The following is a 20,177-nucleotide window of genomic DNA, read 5'->3' as shown; positions in this document are numbered from 1 at the left end:
ATTTTAAAAGATTTTGTTTCTTTAAGTATGATTTTGAAAAGCAAAAGTTTGTGTGTATCAACTACCAAATGATTTTTGCAGATTTTTTTAGATTGAGAAAAATAGATTTTTTTAAAATTATTTTTCGAGGTATTTTTTTCATGGTTCACGTTTGCTTAAAAAATGTTATTTCTCAGATTCTCATATGGGGTAATGCATTAAAGTAAAGAACACAACATGTAAAATTATTATGATAATGTTTAAAATATTTCTGATTATTATTTTAAAAAGATTATCGCAAAAAATCAAGATATTTGTTTTAATTTGTAAGCAAATAAAGTTTTTTTTTTTTTTTTTTCACTCCGGAGGCAAGGATTCCTAATAATCCACGCGTAAAGATTTTCTTCATTCCGAGAGCAGAGATTCGTAGTAATATATGTACCTAGCGACTTCGGACAATTTTAAACCTTGAGAAAGTATTTATAGCAATTATTTTCTTAGGTACATATATATTTTCGTTCATGTTTAAAAATGTAAACTCTATTTTTCATGAGATAAGCATTTATAATAATGAACACGATGTATGATATTATTAAAATATTGATTATTATTTATATGAATATCACAGAATTAATTTAAGATAAACTATGCATATTTTAAATTAACCTTTCCTTCATTTTTATCGCAGATATTAAAATAAAAGCGGTTATTAAAAATTATGATTAATAATTGATTCTTATTTGATGAAAACTAAGAACATTTTTTTAGTAAAAAAGCTACATTTTCATATGCCTATTTTTATGCCTAAAATAAGAATCAAATGAAATGCGATAAAATTTTTATTCTATTTCATATGCTCAAATTTAATTTTATTGAGTTTAATTTCTTTTCAAAAGTACAATTCATTATAAAACTTACCTGAAAAGTTTACCAAAAAGGAATAAATGTGTCGAGGTTGCGTGATTCGATATTTATTCTAAGAAAAAAATCAAGTATTTTTTAGCAGATTTTTTTAAAATTATATATGAATTTCAATCAAGTAAAACATTTTTATTCAGATCAAAGAATGATTGAAAATTCATATTTAAAGTCTCATATTTTTTACAAAGAAAAATTGGTATTTTTTTCATAATTCCGATGAGAATTCTAACGAAGATATTATTATTTTGCTATTCTTTAAGTATTAAAAAGTTTATTGTTGATTAAGATAGTACAGTTCTTATTCATTAAGTTTGAAAAACTTTCTGCCCAAGGATTTTGAAATATTTTTTCTTACTACTCTTTTTGATGCTTAACAAATTTAGTTTTAAGTACCTATAAATCTTAATTTTCTTGTCTAAGATTTATTTCGGTTTATTTTACCATTATTTGTTTACATTTCGACCTGATTTCGTAGGTACTTATTGATTTATTAATAATGATTTATTACCTATTGATTATGAAATGATTATTATTTAGTATAAGTTGTTATATTTACAACATCATGATTAATAGGATTATCCATTTTAGGATTTGTGTATGTGATCTTGTGATTGTCATGTGCATGGAATGTTGTATGGTACAAACCAATCCCCATCCTTCTATCCTAAAATGTGAGGTATTATGAGTCCTAGTGAGGAGTATAATATTGTGTATGCATTTCACGGGGTTTCATTTAGTTAGGAGCAGAAATTGTCATGTTTTTCGGGATGTGGCTATTCTCATGTGATTATGGTGAGTTGAGTTTAGTGAGAAATGTTGCTAGTGCTCAGCGCAAAAAAACCTTGAATCTCGTTAAGGAAGTTAATTTGACTTTCAAACGGGGGGTGTGTCTTAACCTCTTTTCGAGGAAGCTTTGTGTTTATCAAGTTCAAAATTAATTCCTTACCATTATTCTAAACTAAGCGCAAATGTCGTCTTGTTAGCCTTTCCTTTGATAATAGACGCGGCATGGAATGTTTATATGCGCCCACGTTTTTCACTTTTGAATGAGATATGAGAGTGTGAAGATTTTGGAGAACAAAATTGGGCCTATCATTGGTCTCATAGTGTGTGAACGACCCTAGTATATCAGGGATTTGAAACCATAAGAGCTTCAGGTAGAATTTGTTAATTTTATAAGGAAGAATGGTGTATAGGACGATTATATGTAGTTTTAAAAAGGCTTTAGCCAGCTAAGCATGAAACTTAATTATGATTAATATATGTTTTAGTAATTTTTATGTGCCTTATTGTTGCATTTAACAATGATTTATTAAACCAAATAATTTTCCTTTAAAGCCAAAGTTTCCAAAGATTTTTTACCGTAGAGAAAAATGATTTTTAAAAAGCAAATAAGATTACGTGGTTATAAATAACTGGAATTATGAACTAATTGATATTGTAATTTCAGGTCTTTGAAATAATTTCATCAATAAATCTATATTCAAACCTGCTGTTGAAACTTGATGGTTCCTGGTATTGGGGGTTTGTATGTTCGCCAACTGATCTCGTGAACTTCCCGCTAATTCGGAAGTCAAGCTCAACCAAAGTGTCATGGTTGAGACACCATCCCTTAACCCTGATTACAATTATAAAGGGAACACACAGAAATCTTCAGGGATAAGACAATGGACGATAAATTGATTTGCACCTCCAATTACTATAAATAAAATCACCTTTTCTGTAGAATAAAGTTTATGTTTTAAATAAACAATATATAATTAAGTACCCAAAGTTTTTAATAAAATTTCGTATTTGTAAATCTTTAGGTACCAGCGTAATTTACAGTCTGATGTCCCCTCCCTTCCTTCTTGAAAACATAAAAGTATAAAATTGTGATCAATATTAATTCACCTAATTTTTATTGCAAATTGAAAAACTACATATGTTTTATTTCTTTGTTTTAGATTAAAAGTAAAAATTACAAAAATACTTTTTTTCTTCAAATTTTATTAATAGTGATTAATCATTATTTTCTATTTCATGATTAAAAACTTCATATAAACTATTTCAATGTTAAATTTTTAATTTAACTTTTTTTTGTTAATCAAAAACTTTTTAAATGTTAAAATATACATTTTAAAAAAATTGAAATACTGACTCTGAACAAAAAGATTGGAAATTTATTGAACATTTTCAATAGGTTTCATATCAGCCCGCCCCTTTTTTCAACTTATATACATAAAGTATCACTGTTAGTACTGGAGGTGTCTATGTTGACACATATTCTAAAATCAAACTTGGACAAGGGATTTAAAGGTAGAAATGATGATACACAAAAATACCCTTCTGTGGATTACATTAAATGGTTGAAACGTTTGGAAACTCTTTTTAATGAAACAACAGATCAAAAGTCCCCAAAGTTGTTAAGCCAACGAATACGAAAACGTAATTTTAAAACTTTGGGTACTAGTGTATAAAAAACAGCCCAATGTCCCCTTCCTACCTGCACGTTGACTAAATTCTATGTTGATATAACAACAACTCTAAAGTCTAGCAGGTCATAACCCTTTTTTTTGCCAATTTAAATATATATTCTTTATATTTTGAATAGGGGATATGAATACAGGGTGGGAGGAGTCACTGGACTGTAAATTATACTGGTACCCAAAGTTTTATATTATTCGTTGCCTTAATTTTTAGTAAATCTTCATTAGTTGGTCAAAATTTTGAACCAATAACTTCTTTCTACAGAATGGGTATTTTTGTTAATCATCATTGGAAATGTACAATAATTTATCTTCCATTGTCTTATCCCTTAAGATCCCTGGTATTAATATATAACTGAAGGGGGTTAAAAATGATAAGGGTGACTTTAGGGGGGGAAAAAAGTGGCCTTACAAAGTTTGGAATTTATGAAAATTTATGTAGGTACCCATCTTGGTGTGCATTCACTTCCGCATATGTATCAAACTAGCAAATCCGCATATTATTACTACTGTCATTAGTTAACAACTATCTTTTTTTTTGCTATTGCGAATTTTTGCGAATAAGCAGTTGTGTGATAAAATGCGGAAGTGAAAGCACACTCTACTACCCATCTCAAATATTTTCGTAATCAGGTCTAGGTATAAAAAAAAACAAGGATGATAGCTTCCAAAGGTGTGAAAGATAGGTCTTTTCATCCAGGCATCTTAAGGTATAAGAAAATGGATGATAAATTAATGTACAACCCCAATCGTGATAAACAAAATTACCTCTTTTTATGATTAAAATTATGGTTTAATATTTAAAAACTAAAATTCGACAATAGTACCCAAAATTTTTGAGCCAACAAAGAAAATGGAGTTTTAAAGCTTTTGTTACCAGTGTAATTTACTGTCTCCTCCCTCCCTGACTATTAAATTAAATAAAATTGAGGACTTTGTGAGACTCTTTATCCCCTCCCCTGATAAAATGGGGCGCTTTTTTTTTAACACCCCCCTCCCCCCGTTCCAGATCATTGATTTCTTTTAGCATAATCAGTTTTAGTACTTTAAATGGGGTGTTACACAATCCTTCCCCCCCCCCCACTTCTTTCATAAAAAGGGTTCTTTTTTTATTTTTTTAACTGCCTTCACAATTTGCTTACTTTGATATAAACTGTTTTGATTTTGGAAAAAGTTATATCTATATCAGTAGAAAAGTTTTTTGTACTCATATTTTGTTTGATAGGTAAACCTATCGTGTCATAAAAATACCCAAACTTTTTAAGATTCCCGGGGAGTAAAGTGCTATTAGGTTGTTTATTTCACTAGTCCCAAAAGTTTTAAAATAATGTTTTCTTATTCGTTAGCTTAACAACTTCGTTTCAACTACTAATTGTAATCTACAAAAGGGATAACTTTGTAAATCCACATTGGGGATGTACATCATTTTTTTGGCCATTGCCTTATCCCATTAGATCCTTGAAAGATTCCACCTATTTTGTGCCATCAAAACTCTAAGTATTTAAAATTAACTTTAGTCTTATTTATTCAACATTTAAATTGATAATCCGTTGGCTTAAAAACATTAAAACATACACTTAGCCTCAGGGGTTAAGGAGTTTTTAAAAGAGACAGAAAAAGTAACTATCAGAAGTTATTTTTTGTATTAGATAACTGAACTAAACTTTTGTGTTATAGTAATAGCGAAATTGGGCTATCATTATTTGAATAGCATTGCATGGTTCTAGAATTGACATAAACACAATCCAATTATCAGATATGGAAGGGGACATTGAGCTGTTAATTACACTGGTACCCAAAGTTTTATAACCTTGTTGTCTTATTCGTTGATCTATTAACTTTGGGTATTTTTTACTAAATTTTAATTGTTTAGTGCAAAGATATTAATTTCAATGAACTTAAGGGGTAATTTTGTTTATCCTCATTGGAGATGAATATCTATTTAGCGTCGAGTCCTTTGTCTTAAAAGTCATTAATGTATCCCCTTTTTCCCTGAAATTTGAATAGAAATGAAAGGGGAATTAAAATACCTCGGATGTTTGCCTCACTATTTATTACTTTTTTCATCACCTTAGCCGAGAAAAAAAAGGGTCCCATTTAGCCAACCCGTTTAGGAGCAGAATTTTTTTTAGTAAATGATAAGATAATATTATCTATCGTATCGTATTATAGATAGTTTCCGCAGATAATAATAGGAAAAATTTCTGTAAGATGGCCCAGAAAGCCCTAAGTACCGGGCCAATAAAACGAGAATGAATTATATGATTTTACAACATTTTTCGCGGAAAATTGTCCATAATATGATGCGATACATGATTTTTCAGTACGGCTAGAAGTGGAAATTACTCACATCCGATCCCATAATGGAAGTTTCAGAACATGAAACGGCTGAAAATTAAATTTATGCTTTTCTTTCTAAAAGACTTTTTTTATTTCGTTGCGTCTATAGTACTTCAAAAATGGATATGGTTTATTACAACGAGTTTTTAATAGCATTCATTTAAAGAATTCTTATTAGTATTCATTGTAGATCTAGCTTTCTGGTAGTAATGTCAAAGTCAGACATAATGTTTACATAATTTCATTAAACAAGTGTTATAGGTTGCCTCGCCTCTAAGAAAATAGCCTAAAACCACCTCAGATATTTGTAAAGGTTCTATGCATATAATACATTTTGCCCAGCATTTCCCGAGATCTTTAGCGCAATACAAAAAATTGTACTACCTTATATGGACAAAATATTTTAGTTTAATTTAAAGTAAAGTTAAAACTAGCTACATTAATTCCACACTATTCTAATGCTAAAATGTGGCTATAATTCATAAAAGATATAATAGAATAAGAGTACAGACTTTTTTTTAAAGATGTGTAGCCACTCTATAATTTGTTAAGTAATTACGTTTTCTCATTCGTAGGCTTAAACCTTGGGAGTATTTTTAAATTTGTACTGGTTGTTGTATAACTAACTGCAGACGGGTTTATTTTGTTCGTTTTAATTGGGAATGTACATCAATTTATCCTCAACTGACGTACAATCCTAATAGTATATACAAAGCTTCGCTTTTAAAACAGGGATCTAAAGGGATAAGACAATGGTTGATAATTTATATACATCCCTAATGATGATATACAAAATTACCCATTCTATATTGCAATTAATGGTAGAAAGGTTTGGACACTCAAAGAATCAACCAATATCAATTCAGCAACAGTCCATAAAGTTGTTAGGCCAACTAATAAGAAAATATTATTATAAAACTTTAAGGACTAGTGTGATTAACCGACCATTGTCCCCTCCCTCCCTGAAAAGCTTGGCTTCAAAACGCTATCCTTAGTTACATGTCCTTAATTAATTTATACATTTTATTAAAAACAACTGTTTAAAGGATAGGAACGAATATTATAAACCGTGATGAAAACACTCGTATCGCATTGATATTTTATCCATAAGAAGTCAATATTACAAGAACCCGGAAAGAAATTAAGAACTTCAGTTCGACCGATATGAATCTCCTTTGCAGTGAAGCTCCTTATAGGTTCAGGGAAGGTTTTTAACTGTTTTGGAGGAAGGTAAATACACCCTCTCAAGAAATATCACCCGTGGAAAAAATACTCCCCCTTACCCCAAATGTTCCCAAGAGACTTCTAGGGGCGTAACCGTTAGTCCGCTATTATTACACATTACTATTAAAATAGCTTAAAACATGTCCAAATTTCTTAAACGTGAAAAGCATTACTACGTTACCATGAAGAAAAATATGTTTTAAATATTAATTAGTTTTACTGGGAAAACGAAGTTTTAAAACAGATAAAAAAAACTGTTCTTATTCGTTGGCCTAAAATTATAGGAACTTTCATTGAATATTGATTGGTTGGTTCAAACTTTGCATAATGCATAATTGTATAATGAAATTAAAATAAAATATTAATTATAAATCTTGTTTTAGGTATGTATTGAAAACTAGCTAAAAACCTGCCCTGGACGTATTCTAAGATCTAACCATTTATGAGATTATACAGGACAATGACATACACACTAAAATCCTGCTTCTTTAGTAAAAAGATTTCAGATATCTCTATTCCTTTTTATATAGCCAAAAATTTATAGAAATAGAAATTTCTTTCTCTATAAACTTTTGTTTTTCATTTTATGATATAGAGAAGTTGCTTTAATATCATTTTATGTTTGTGTGTGTGTCTATTTGTGTGTGTGTGTATGAGTATGTGTGGGTTTTTGTGTGTTAAACAAAGCGTTAAAGTCTGTGTAAGCCAAGTACACAATTTCTCGTAATCAGAATGCGAGGTGACACCCCCCCCCCCTCACTCCAACTAAAAATATTGAAAAGTATTTTTTTAAAGAATCATAAAAAATTCAATCTAATTTTAAAATTTTCCTGGGGGTAATTTGTTTACAATCATTAGGAATTGATTAGTCTTAATTATGACTATTAGCCTATATATTTATTTTTTTGGGGTGGGGGGGGGGGGGTGGTCCACTTTATTTCCTTGGGAAACCATCGCCCAAGTTTTCGCCAACTCAATATCATTTTGTAAATTGTGAAGGCCCCAAAATTGTTGGTCATAAACAAAGATTGTGGGACAGTCCCCCCCCCCCTCCCCTTTACACACACACATCTCAGGGAGGAAGGGCTTTTTATTACACTAGTCCCCAAAGTCTTAAAATAACGTGTATTTTTTTATTTGTTGGCTCAACAACCTAGGTGACTTTTATTTAATTTTGATTGGCCAGTTCAGTTAGTTGATTGTCCATACGTTTCAACTACTAATTTATTCTACAAAAGGGGTACTTTTGTGGATCGTCATTATAAATTTATAGGCCCTTGTCTTATCCCTTTAGATCCCTGCACATAACTCCATAAACTAAGATTTAGGAAAAGAACAAATTGTCCTTTGGCAGATATATCTCTACTGAAGAAAAATTAAATGTATTGAGTAAATAGGGTTAATATTGTTCGATTGTCAACACAATAACAGATATGTGTAACTTATTGAAGAATCAAAATTATATTACATAAATGAAATAATCACGTAATAATTCATTTAAGATAAACCTTTATAACTCTTTAGATTATCAGGGATATAGGGATAAGATTATTTAAACACAGGTATCTTAAAGCACAAGGTAATCCCCCCCCCCTCAATTATGATAAACAAAATTATAGGGATACAAGTTTAAACACTATTACTATGTACATACCAATTAGAAATCAATATAGACCTTCCAGGTTTGTTACCCAACGAATGACAGAATGTATATTTAAACTTTAAGGGATCGGTTTAATTTTTAGTTTATTGTTCCCTCCCTCCTGAATATGAGATTTTGCTTTCATTAGCCTATCCCTGGCGTTCTGACAATTGGACTAAAATCCTGTGCACGTCAGGTTAGATTAAAAGATTTATTTTTCATTTAACTGCTAATTCATTGATAATACATGGATCAAGGAGGGTTGTCCCCCCCCCCCCCCATAGGGTCATTTACTGTTGCATGTTAGAAATAAATAGAAAGGGTTAATATTCAGGTATCTTAAGGGATAAGACAATGGGAACTAAATCGATATACAAAGCACCCCTTATTAAGATTATAGTATTGGTTTTGGAACCGACCAATCAAATTTTTATTATAGTACCAAAAGATTTTAAGCCAACGAATATGAGATCATGTTCATTAAACTTTCATTACCAGTGTAATTTACAGTCCAATGTCCCCTCCCTTTCATGTCAATAACCAAAAAGTTCAATAGCATATTTTTAAAAATGTAGTTAGATCATTAAGAAAAATTACTTGGGATTAAATAATGTTTGTAAGGGCTAACTAGTGGAGAAAAAGTTACCTAACTCGTTATTTACAAATCATTAATTTATATATTTTTTTAGTATTGCTTCCATACCGATTAATATCCGCTGGATTAGAACCAGTTATCAACCATAATAAAAAATCTTGTATTGCCTCGTATTAAAGATAATTTTGCACAAATATTAAAATAATACCTTGATTAATTACCCTTGATATTGATTTTTTAATTACTTATATCATATGAATTATTACATTTTGTTTACACTATAAAAAAAAGCATTTACATCTATGAAGTTTTATCACGGTTTAAATTCTTATGCTTTCAGAATCTTCTAATAGACATAAATGGTGTTTTAAAAAAAACAATAGCTCACAACTTAAACCGTCTTAAGTACTAAAATCTTAAAGATAATGTTTATGATTTTTGATAGGGTATATAAAGACCTTTCTATAGACCCCTAAGCCAGGTTTCCAATCCATTTCATAATAAACAGACCCATCAAACATTGTCTTTTATTCCAAATTGGCTAGGAGTGGGTTAGAAACCCAGTTTATGTACCTATAGTTTCATAAAGGTTTAATATATAAAAATATTCTTTTAGAGTTTATTATTAACATTTAATAATAATGAAGGTCTATATACCAATTAAGAAGTTATTAAGTAAATAATTAGCTGGATTTAAACACTTGTACATCATATGTAGCGGCATGATATATACCTACAACCTTTGTTTTCATAAAGTATATAGATGTCTTATAAAACTTTGGGTACCAGTATAATTTACAGTCCAATGTCCTCCTTAAACTTTGTATGAATTGTGGACAAGTTTTAGTGCATTTTAAGCTACTTTTAGACTCAATAATCCTTTTTTTATTTTTTATTATTTAAAAGAATCGTAAAGAGTACATAGGTATAAAAAGAAACACCTAGGAAATTACGTCATCTCGTTGTAAATGACTCAAAACTCAACAAAGCAAACGTAGGCAGCAACAAGTATTTGGAAAAATACATAATACTACAAATTTTCAGTTTCAGAAAGTAGTAACAAAAAAATATTCTGGTATCGTCTAGGAAGTGTCTGGTTCGAGTCTGGGCCACAGTGTGTCATACTAAAGACGTTAAAATGATATTATTCTGCAATGTCTAACGCGTGTCATTAATGATAAGAGTATATAGAATGTTTTGGCCTGTAAACAGGCAACAGGAATCTCCATGCACAGTTAGGATCTTCAGATAAAGTTCATACCATTAAAATAAACGTATTGAAAAATTTAACTTCTTACACAAGGCTTAAAACTGCTTAATTTATATACATGATTGAAATTGTCACGCAATTTATGCATATTCGTTTTTTTAGTAGCGCAGCTATGCTCTATAATTGAGATTGTCCGTACGTCTATCCGTCAAACTGTCAGTTTTTAGCATTTCTAGTCCAATAGTTTCTGTATGTTAACTTGTACCTACCTCACGCCACTAATTTTACCAATCTGGATTTATTAACTTATCTCTTATTAACTAAACTTTACGCAATCCTGATAATTCTCAATTAAATTGACCTATAAATTGTATAAAGTTAAGAAATTTTAATATTATATTAAATTTGTGGAGTTCACTAATTAAAGGGATGATTCAAAAATAAAATTATTTAAAGTTTAAGATCCTAAATTCTTATAGAAAACATATATAACTATTTTCAAAAAGTTTAAAATTTCATCAAAGGCTTAAGTTGCTTGAATAACAGCAATTTGTTTATTAGTAATACAATATGCCTTTAATTGTGATCATGTAATGTTGTATGCTGTATGTACAAAAACTCAGGGAGGAAGGGGACATTGGACTGTAAATTACACTGGTATCCAAAGTTTTATTTAAACATCTTCTCATTCCTTGGCTTAAAAATTTGGGTGCTTTTATTGAACCTGGATGGTTTGGTTGTAAACATAACTACCCTTGGGGTAATTTTGTGTACATTAATTTTTTGTCCTATCCCTTAAGATCCCTGACAATAAATTATGTTCTCGCTTAGCACATGTTAGCAACATGATTATAAATATTTAACATGTCTTCAAGGCCGTACCAGCACCACACTGCATGCTCCTGTCATTTTTATTACAGCTTGGATACTCTATAGGCTTGTTGTATTGGTTTGTTGAATTAATAATCTTCAGTAATGCGCTTAGAGTACCACAAAATGTTTTAAAAAACGCATACATACAAAAATATAAGAATCGAATATAAAGATTTAATTTTGAGATGTTTATTTTAATTTAATGTTGTTCATTATAATTCATATATAAACAAGAATGATTATGTTCAAAGTGTAGCTGAATAAAAAAACTTTTTTTATTAACACGTTTATTTAACATTGAAAAAAAATGCAATGTAGAACTATTTTTGTAAGAAAGTTTCCGTTTAATATTTTATTGTTTATTTTTTTTAGAAATTTAAATTTGATAATAATGTTTGTGTGTGTGTGTGTTTATGTGTGTTATAGGCCTGTTAGATGTCAAACAAGGCCCCTACACCATGACATTCAATGCTAGTCAGGGGAGTGGGGAGTCCCTAAGAAAGCCCCACACACGAAAAAATGTGGATTCTAAGAAAAGGAGAGGTGGAAAAAAAGAAATAGGGAGATTTGGTATTTTTTTAGGGGATTTAACGAAAATGAAATTATCAAAAAAGTAGTCATTAATATAATTTTTTAGGTATGTTAATGAAATTTTTAATCATAACGGATTGGCTTTTTATGAAAGCAGTATCTTAGTACCAGGTTTTTCCTGTTTAAAGCCATGCCTATTATTATAATACCAAATTGATATCATTTGAATCGGCATTATGCCAGCCATAATCACTTTTTAGTAAACTTCTTCGTTCCTTTTCCCCTGTCTGAAGTCAAAAAGACCACTCCTGTAATTATTGACTTTTCGGTTGGGCCAATTTTTGAATTTTTCACTGCATTTGTCCCGCAGGGATAGGCATAAGATTTATATAAAAAAAAACTTTATGCCAATACTATCGGATGCCCCCTTAGCATCTAGGAACTTTATATTTCAAGGGGTATGAAGAGCAAAAATAGCCTAAAACCATCCGTAGACGTATGTGAAGCTGCCATAAAATAATGAACTTAATCAATTCGGCTATTATCGAAATTTCAAGTTACAGAAAAGGTGTAATTTCGTTTATAATCATTGGAGATGTACATCAATTAATTGGACATTGTCTTATCCCTTCAGATCCCGGGGGTTTTGAGGATATTTGTCCGTGTGTCTGTGCTGTGAAAGGAAATGCTTAATCTTTACTTTAATCTTTACCTAACCTCTGACTTTTTAATTGTCAAAACTTTGGGAACCATTTGAAAAACATGATTTTCATTATTAAATTATTTGTTACTAGTTTTTACTCACCTTTCTCAAAATAGCCTAAAACCAAGCCCTATATATACATTGGTAGCTTAAATAAAATACAGATCCTAATCAGTATAACAGTAAAAACATTATATATTATTAACTAAAAACATTAGCATTTGAGAGAGATCTTAAATGACAGAAAAATGCTAAAACTTTTATTACCAAGCTTAAGCAGTGATTGAGAAACTCAGATTTATTTTCTGATACTTCACAATGTTAGCTCATGAATATAACTTAGAAAGAAAAAGAACAAAATTAAAACTTAATTTTAAAGGTCTTTTTGAAATTTGATGTACTTTCAAAATTTTTTTAAAACTTATTAATAGCAGACAAAACATACCTAACCAAAATTTTTTCATGAAAACATGTACCAAATTTTGCTTGAACGGTTTAACATTTTTTGGGTATAAATGAAGCTGTGTAAGTGATTGACAAGGCCCCCTGAAAAATCCCCCCTCCCCTCCCCCATAAAAAATTTACATTTTCGCTGACACAAGCCCTAAAATGAGTCTTATTTTACCATAATACCATTCAAAATATCAACGTCAACTAGTCAACGTAAGAAATTAAATAAATGTAAAGGTTGTTTCCGTTTAAGAGATCCTAATGTACATAATCATTTACATACTCAGGGATCTTAAGGGATAAGCCAATTGCTGATAAAGTAATGTACATCCCCAATGATGATAAACAAAATTAGCCTTATGAACATGAAGATAAGTAGTTATAAGGTTTTGACAATCAACTTAATGAACCAACCAACTAATCAAAATTCAATAAAAAGTCCCCAAAGTTGTAAAGACACCGAATAAAAAAACGTTATCATTACACTTTTTTAGACTTGTGTAATAAACAGCCCATTGTCCCCTCCATCCATGCATATTAGATTTTTAAAGTTAAACATATGACGAAGAATTTATTCTTAAACTTTTACTCATGAAATAAGATAATCTAGCATTTAATGATAATGAAATCAATATTTGTTCTTTAAATACATATTTAGATACTACTTAAAAACATATTTACTAAAAATTAGTAAAGATTATAAAAATTAAAATATTCATGTACATATAAATCCTTCTAATTATATATAAATGATATTGTTTTAATTTTGTATAATTGTTTCAAAGGACTTAAACCTTATTTTCCTGTTTAGAAGTAAATGTTTACCCATCTCCCTTTTAATTTTGGGGTAATTCAAAGTAAACCCTTTCTATAAGGAAAGGTTAAGTTACCCCCTTGTATAGGTTGACCGTTTGGATTGATAGATAGGTCATTTACAGGGGTAAACCTTTTAGATTAAATATCTTATTTTAAATTTATCTTGTGGTTTTATGCTATTTTTCAACCATTAGGTCTCTAGATGCTTTGAAAGGAACTACTTTCCCAGTATAAATTTATTAAGAAAATTTTGGGTGATTTTTTAGCCCTGAAAAATTAATAAAGGGGTAAGTTATAGGGGTTGGCCTGTCTCACTCAAGCTATGTTAACGGTCATTCCGTGATGTTAGAAACATTCAATTGCAGACCAGATTTATAGGGTTTATATTTAAAGGAATATTTGTACAGATATAACAGGGGAACATATACATATGTATATGTATTTATTCGTATGTTATTAATAAGGGTGAGGATTGTATTTGCGTTAATGTTATCAAGATATGTCGAAATAAATAATAAGGGAGGCAGAGAAAGTTTGTTAGTTGGAGGAGGGGGGAGGGGGATTATAGGGGACTTGCGGGGGGGGGCACATTCACTTTCTTCTGTATAAACAAGGATAATGATTTCCATTGGCAGCGAAGCGTGAAATACAGACATTAAAACAAACATTATACTAACTCATTTATGAGAGATATCGAGTTATAGCATTATATGTCCAATCCAATTTCAAAAGTAATAAATAGAAGCGACTTAAAAGCAGTCAAAGAATCATTTGACAGCAAATTTTATAAGATGCTTAAATGTGCGCCTTTGTCAGGAAAATCTGCACACAAAAAATCAGACTAATATCTTTAATAGCAACTAAGAAATTCCTATTTTCTGATTAATTTGATGGAAAATAATAACTGATAGACCCTAAATATAGTGTATCTACTCTACTAATAACAGCATGACTTTGTAGATATTTCTAGTTATAGATCATTTACAGTCAGTAAATAAGTGAGGGTGGAGGGGGGGGGGTGATTGCATTTATTTGGAAAATTTTGCTGCTTGGTGGGTCAGGGTTAAGGAAAGGAAATATGGAAGGTATGCAGCAGTGCAGTGCAAGTGAATGTGTGTGTGTGTAGGGTGGGCCAACACCACACCACAGATATACAGGGTTAACTATGGGGGATCGGGGGTGGGGAGATATTATTAGTAGGGGAAATACGAAGTAATGGGGGAGGGGTAGTTTCCATGGAAAGTATTTTCCTTTCTCCTAGCCTCGAATACTTGCAACAGCTTGGCCTAATTCTCTCCACCAATCCCCCCCCCCCCATCTCTGTTACACTCAAGTGCACGCACATTGTAGGGTTAAGCTGTTATAGCTGTCATTAATAGGGTTAAAGATAGCTTTGTACACACTTATCTTAAAGTTTTAAGCTGCCAAGCTGCTTCTATTTTAAAATACGTAGACCAATTAGGGTTAAATTAAATATAACTTTCTTCTAATACAACTTTAATTACATCTAAATACTATTTATTATTAATCATTGATATTAGAAACTAATATCTACCATTTAACGCTTTTCTTTTAATGATATTCTTAGGTTGATATATATTACAGTACAAAAATTTATCAATGATATAAATTTATAAAATGTTTACAATCGAACTTAAAAATGCATAGAAAACCAAATTACAAGAATAGAGTTCAAATGTTAATATTGCAATTTAAGAAAATTAGTTTAAAATGTCATATGCATATTGATACGAGATTTAATGGGCTTAACCTTTCTAATGCACAGTCGGTGAGGCCCTGTGAAACTTTTGTGTTATTGTTATATCGATATGAGACTTTAAGTAGTCATAAAAATTTTAGCAAAAAACGTATATGCTCTAACTTTGTACATCAATTGCAATATATTTAGTCGACATAAAACTATATATTGTATGTCAACAAATGCTCCTAAATTCTACAGGGAAAAGGAACTAGCAATCTGAACTAACACGATTTTGTCCGATAGAAGTGAAACTTTTGATTTGATATTTCCAAATAAAACTTAAAATCTATGTGTTCAAAGTAAATAACAAGGATGTTCAAAGTTCATTACCGGTGGAAATCCAAACCAATAAACAAATTTTTGTACATTTTTATAGAAAAAATTGCGTCAGCTAATGAAATTTCAGTTTGTTCACCTTAAATTTGCGTAAATTAACCCCGCCAAAGTGTATAAATAGACCAAGAAGAGGAAAAAATTGGGGGGGGGGGGGGGGGAAGGACTAAACGTTCTTAATCCTATTTACGCCCCCCTTTACACTCTATCTATCTATCTATGTGCTTGGTTATTTCAGGTCATGGGCAATCCCCAACCCCCTACCTCAAACTTTACACTAACTTAATCCTTTTCCTAAAGGATATCATATCTTAACTCTTTTCTGGTGGGGATATAAATAATCCTCTCCCCTCCCCCCCTCAAAAAAATAACAAATAAATAATCAAAAATTATAAGTTTTTTGGTAAACATAATATTAAATCATATTTATAAAATATATCCCAGCAACCCCCCCCCCCACATCCAATTTAAAATTTCTCCCCACAGAAGAATAGTTAATGTTGACCGCTCCAGCACGCACGCCCAGCTGCCCCCCATGCTATTTCCAAGAAAATGGTATTTCTAAAACAAAGGGTGGTTCCTTAATAGGGTTTTTAAGATTAATCACAGCAGAATTTCATGTCAGATATCCTGCAACTATGGTGCTATTGTATAGTGAAGATTCCCCGAAAATCTACCAAAATAATCATGACGAAATGCACAAATATTTTTTTAATTTGCACTTTAGTTTAATTTCATCTGTTCTCATGTTTGCTTAGTAATACTCTAAACTTATTATATTAAAGTTAGAAAAGTGTTTTTATAGTGAAAAATTATTTAATATAGAAAAAAAGATGTTCTATTTTTATTATATTATGAAAGGTACATAAAATCATTCTTTTTTTTATATTATAAAACCTAAGAAAATAACAAAATGTTATAAAAATCCAAAAGGGATTTTTTTTAAATAAAAAGGAATAGTTTAACCCTGGGGAAAATAATGAAATGTTACCTAACCAAAACAATATTTAAATTTTTCATTAAAACAAACGATGATATTCCAATTTAGGGTCCAATTTTGTACAGTAGATATTTTGTACATATAGTTTTCTTGAGTTTTACAAATATTTTTAAAAGATTTATTTACTAAATTTTACAAAAAAACATAGAGATTCTTAAAACCAAAAATCCATTTTAACTATAAGATACAGTTGTTATTTGCCCTTGAACTTTTGAAATTTATCGTGCATACTCGGTCTACGTGGTGTCTTTAATTTAATAAAATACGTATTATTTGACTTACAGTATTACTTAACGGAGAAACCGAAAAATCTTACCATTTATTTCACACTGTAGATACTAATATGTAGAAACTAATAAAAAATATTGATTTCAGGTTTTGAGAAACGCGCCTGACATTGTAGCCGCTGAGTAACATGCATTGTGTTTTTACAAAGGTAAAAATTCACTCTTTGAAAAAGTTTTAATAGAATAGCCTAAAACCACTCTGGGACCTATGTGAAGATTTACTAAATTGGAGAACTCAATCGGTTCAGTAGTCATCGAAATCTTAAGCTTCAGATATAATAAAAATACTACTTTAAAGGGGGGGGGGGGGGGAAATGTGGTGACTCGTGCCACGACATACCAGCAATTTTATTTTGGGTGCTACTCCCTTAGTTTTAGAGATAATTGGATGAAATCTTTTGGGCTGGGTCAGTAATTACCCCAACTACTGGTATCTTTCAAAAAAAAACGGCGGCGGGACCGCCGCTCCCGCCGCCAGCCGCCGTTTTTTTTGAAAGATACCAGTAGTTGGGGTAATTACTGACCCAGCCCAAAAGATTTCATCCAATTATCTCTAAAACTAAGGGAGTAGCACCCAAAATAAAATTGCTGGTATGTCGTGGCACGAGTCACCACATTTCCCCCCCCCCCCCTTTGCGGTTCAGAACTATACAAATTTTTCCATGAAATTTAAGCTACAAATGGAAAAAATCGTTCTTGTTCATCTTTAATTTTATACAAGAAATATATATTCTTGATGCAAGGTTGCGTGAATATATTAAACAATTAAGTTTCTTAAGACCAATATAACATAGCAATAGATTTATAGCCTTAGATGGGCACAATAATCCGTCAAGGAAAATTCATATATTTATATAGCTGATTTATTGCTGCCATTTTGTACAAAAAGTGTACTTGTTCTACCAATAATAAGGCCGGATTATTCCTACACTGAGTTCTTATTGGTCCAATTTACTAATTAGTTATCTAGATTTACTATATTTATTATCATAGTTGAAAATTTTGACAATAAATTAATGACTTAAAATTTTTCTGCGCACTAAGAAGGCAAAAAAAGCACGAGATTATTAAAATAGCAACCAATTAGTCAGGATGGGATGGGATATTGGACTGTAAATTACTCTAGTACCCAAAGTTTTATAAACACGTTATCTCATTTGTTGATTGAAATTTAATCAGGGAGTTCCAATTTTTGCACCAATAATTTTCACCTACACAAATGGTAATTATGTCTGTCATAATTGGTACGTTTATCAATTTATCGTCCATTTTCTTATCCATTAAGATTCCTGGGTATAGTGGTAGGTTATTAGAAAAGAAATCCTTTAAAGATTACTTATGTAGCTAGTTGGGAAAGACAAATTTTTCTGCCATGTACCCAACCTTGTATCCCAAGCTGAAACCCCTAGGAGGTCTAATTATACATAATAGCACCTGTCCAATCCCCATTTAGGAGGAAGAGGACATTGGCCTGGATTTTAAACTGGTACCCAAAGTTTTATTACAACGGTATCCTATTCGTTGGCTCAAAAACATTAATAGTTATTTCTTTCATCGTATTATAAACGGCTTTCCTTCGGCACCTCGGGGCTAAAAAAAACTGGTTTTAATCTTATGATTGTACATTTTTATATTCGTAGAAAGCTGGATATAATACGATGCTAGACATAGTTTTTTCGTATGGATGAGAACCGGTTCCTATCCACCGGATTCGAATGAATACGAGAAATACTTTTATTTAATTTTGATTGGCCTGTTCTAAAGAATTTAATCTGCAGATGGGGTATTTTTGTTCATCATCATTAGTGACCTATTCATCGTCCATTGTCTTATCCCTTAAAATCCCTGATCCAATCCCTTTATAGTTATATTAACAATTAAGAACGCTTGCGGCCTCAACACGTAAGCGTAAAGCAAAAATCAACTATTATTAACACCTGATTATTAAGACTTGTATTTGGTTAAATTAAAGGTTTCAAACCCTTAACGCTAGGATACAAAATTTTTTTTGTAGATGATATTTTTATTTACAAAAGTCATTGTTACATACATACAGACAGACAGAGGGAATAATAATAAAAATAATATTAGAAAAAAATCTGCTAATTTCAAATGTAAAAAAGAACAAAATTACAGGATGTAAAGGATTTAATTTAGAGCTTAATTTAGAAAAATTTAATAAAAATGCATTTTTTACTTTTATACAGATGAAAATATTTATTAAATTTTCTCATGTTTTCCTTTTTTTGTAGCAAAGCTTTTCTGTAACTGGAGATTCTCTTCAATGGCACTTGACAAATGTAGACATAAAAAGATTGAAATTTAGTGAACTCAAAAAAATTTACCCGCTTGTGTAGATTTAAAATTACATTTTTTATGGGTTGGAAATTTGGTGTAAAATGAGTCTTTTGGCTCTGGCCAAAAAAATTTAATTTTACTTGTTTTCTATTGAGTATACTAGGTTGGGGTTTGGGTGTGTATTAATTTCCGCATATTGTCAATTAGCAAATTGTCTCGTGTATGTTTTGACAGAAAAGTAGAGATTTTGGCTCCCCTTAGTTATCCTTGGTTGTTGGACCTGACGTTAGAGTGTCATGGACAGCAGCCTCGCCCGTATGAGGCAATTGGGAGGTAGGTAGTGCTGTTGTACATGCGGTTCTGATGATTGGATAATATGATACATATGCGGAAGTGAATGTACACCTAGTTTACATGGTTGGGTTTTTATAGGTTCAAGTACAAACAACAGCAATACTTTAAACACAAGAAAAATATTGTCCAAAACTCGGGTTAATAAAATATGAAAAGGTTAATATTGGACACCTTTCATGCCCGTTTCATCTATAGACTTTATATTCTAATACAGTGTGGGCAGAAAATAGCATTAAATCAAACAAAGACTTCAATTTTATAACATTAAATAGCCTAAATTCGAAATTTAAGAGAAACCATGACGTTAAAAAGAGCCTTGACCAACCGACAAGGTGAATCATAGAAAAGCTATTTAGAACATAAAAGGGGTATTTTAAATAGGTTCTTAAAG

At 30.8% G+C, this 20,177-nt stretch overlaps 1 protein-coding gene across 2 annotated transcripts in view; it reads left to right on the top strand.

The window, feature by feature from the left end:
- The window catches only part of LOC145321956 (ecdysone receptor-like), a 108,356-nt gene that overhangs the window by 70,082 nt on the left and 18,097 nt on the right, over positions 1–20,177 (top strand). The window contains exons 1-2 of one of the 2 annotated variants that reach the window (XM_080163670.1): positions 16,569–16,708; positions 17,223–17,283. The gene's annotated coding sequence lies outside the window, so the exon portion shown is untranslated. Of the gene's footprint in view, positions 1–16,568; positions 16,709–17,222; positions 17,284–20,177 lie in introns of those variants that run through there. The other variant, XM_080163669.1, reaches the window with a different exon arrangement.

The sequence above is a fragment of the Acartia tonsa genome, chromosome 6 (genome assembly GCF_053477335.1).
Source record: "Acartia tonsa isolate MP-2025a chromosome 6, ASM5347733v1, whole genome shotgun sequence".
In the NCBI taxonomy this organism is placed as follows: Eukaryota; Metazoa; Arthropoda; class Copepoda; order Calanoida; family Acartiidae; genus Acartia; species Acartia tonsa.
This window is presented reverse-complemented; position numbering and strand designations above follow the sequence as displayed.